The 2,259-nt window shown below is 56.1% G+C and overlaps 1 long non-coding RNA gene across 1 annotated transcript; it reads right to left on the reverse strand.

Annotated features, from left to right (window-relative positions):
* Positions 1–749: 749 nt before the first annotated feature.
* LOC129148086 (uncharacterized) lies at positions 750–1,539 on the reverse strand. Its single transcript, XR_008555266.1, has 2 exons — positions 1,101–1,539; positions 750–961 (listed from the first exon to the last, which is right to left on the reverse strand). It is a non-coding gene; the product is annotated as an uncharacterized LOC129148086 (long non-coding RNA).
* Positions 1,540–2,259: the final 720 nt, after the last annotated feature.

A 2,259-nucleotide genomic window follows, 5' to 3' on the forward strand; every position in this document is an offset into this window, starting at 1 on the left:
TGGCACAGGCTGCCAGCACAGACAGGCCACAGCCCCATTGGCCCCCCACCTTCTGGGGAGGGGGTGACCCTGCCCCTCCCTCTAAGGGCCAGGGCTCTGGACACAGATTAGATTCTCTTACCGTTTCTTCCTTGGCATGTGGTAGAACCTCTTGGAGGAGAACAAGGGGGCTGGAGGCAAGCCCCATCTGACGTCCATACAAGGACAGAAGACAACTGGACAGACCCCGACAGATCAGTTTGATGGGGAAAGCAGTTACAACCCCACCTTCCACCGCCCCACACGCACATACTAGTACTGTGAGAGGTTAAGAGGAGGCTTAGCCCACTCACTCCCCAGGACAGTTCTTTGAGCCACAAACTCCACATTTCTCTTTAAGTGCACTTCCTCTTTGCTGCCTGGTAAATCTCTAGTGACTTTGAGTCTTGGCTATGAATTCTTTCCTTAGCCAGAACTCAAGCATGGAGGTAGCAGAACCCAGGCCCTGTTTGACACCACGGGTCAGACACCTGGTGCTGTTCCCGCCGCCGACAGCATAGCCAGTTCCTTTTTTAATCAATGTCTAGTATGTGTCAGACAGGATGTTATAGTATTTAGTGTCATTGGTAGAAATATAATTAAACTTTCTCACTTTGGGGCAATTTAATTGGAAATACAACATAACCTTCAATACAAGTATTCATCACTGCTGTCTTGTGCTCTATTTTTTTGTGTCGGGGGAGGTTAAAGGGTAAACATGCTCTCAAATATCACATTAAAACATGCCATTTTAATGCCTAATCTTCAAAGGAAGATGATTAGTAAATGAATGTCAGACATGTTCAAATATGCATTGCAGGGCTGAGATCAAAGAAGTCCAGGTACTTGGAAAGGTTTTAAGTCCCCAAAGCAAAGGTCACTTCAACTTTTCTTTTTTTTTTCTTTTTTATCCTTACCCGAAGATATTTCTTCCTACTGATTTCTGAGAGAGTGGAACAGAGGGAGGTAGAGAGAGAGGGAGAGAGAGAGATCAGTTGTTTGCATCCTGCCTGCACTCTGACTGGGGACCTGCATCCCCCAGCAGCCCAAGTGCATGCTGTGATGGGAAGGGAACCGGCCACCTTCAGGTGATGGGATGATGCTCCAATCCACTGAGCCACACCTCAGGGCTCAACCATTTCTTCACGAGCCAGTCCATTGAAAGGTGAAATGAAAGGACCAGGCGGTAGAGCATCTGATGGTGTCCTCTGGCCACTTCAAAGGCTCTGAGTGCTGTGCTGGCTTCAAAGACGGCCCGGGAGATGCTCCCCTGCGGCCCCTCCGTTGCCCGACAAGGACAGGGATTCCCTCCAAAGAAGGCTCCTGGACAGACTCACTTCACTCACTCACGAGGCAGCGTGTTTGGGTGCAGTCCCCGCTAACTCTGCTCTGGATGTGGGGGTGCAGCCCCCAGTCAGGGCAGGGCCGCGGTGTCTGGAACAGGCTCCTCCCGGAGGGCCAGCAGGTGCCCAGCACCTGCCCCACAGCTGGAGGCCCAGGTGCTGCAGAGTCAGAAGGGGATTGGCCCCTTGCCCTTTGACCTCTCCTCCCGCGCTGGACTGGCACGTGCACCTCCCTCCATTGACGTTTCCATGGAGACATCAGAGCTCCTGGTTGAAGTTGGCTCAGTGCGTGCGAGAGCCCAGAGGAGTAGGAAGCGAAGGAGCAGCTCTCCCCGTTTCTGCTCTGACCTCGGCTCGCTGAGCGCACAGCTGGCTCTCGATGGGCAACTTGCTTTCTAGGTTTCGTCCTTTAATCCGCCGCCGCCGGGCCTTGCCTGGTGCCCGCCGCCCGGCGGCTTTCCCGGTGCGCAGGGAGGACGCCCCGCCTGGCCGCGCCCACCCCGCGGCCCCTGCACTGGCCCTGGGCCCTGGGCACCGGCTCCTGCCCTGGGGCCCTGCACCTGCAGCATCTGGCTGCCACCCAGCGGGGAGAAGGCCGTGTCCTCCCCCCCAGGCCAGGCGCTCCCCTCTGGGGGTCCTCCCCTTGGTGAGGTGGAAGGACCCCCCAAGGAAGCCCAGACTGTGTTTCCATAACCCCAGGACCATCTACATCCCTCCTCCGAGGGGCAGACCTGCTCTCCCCGGGCAGGAAGTCCAGGCTGTGACGCCCAGACCAGCCGGTACCATCCCACTTCCTTGTCCACAGGACCTGGAGGTGAAGGTCCAAGAAGAGTCCCCAGAAGGGAGGGCACAGAACCCAGACCAGCAGGTACCGAGGAAGGGACAGGGTGACCAGGAC

This window comes from Eptesicus fuscus, chromosome 3 (assembly GCF_027574615.1).
Source record: "Eptesicus fuscus isolate TK198812 chromosome 3, DD_ASM_mEF_20220401, whole genome shotgun sequence".
In the NCBI taxonomy this organism is placed as follows: Eukaryota; Metazoa; Chordata; class Mammalia; order Chiroptera; family Vespertilionidae; genus Eptesicus; species Eptesicus fuscus.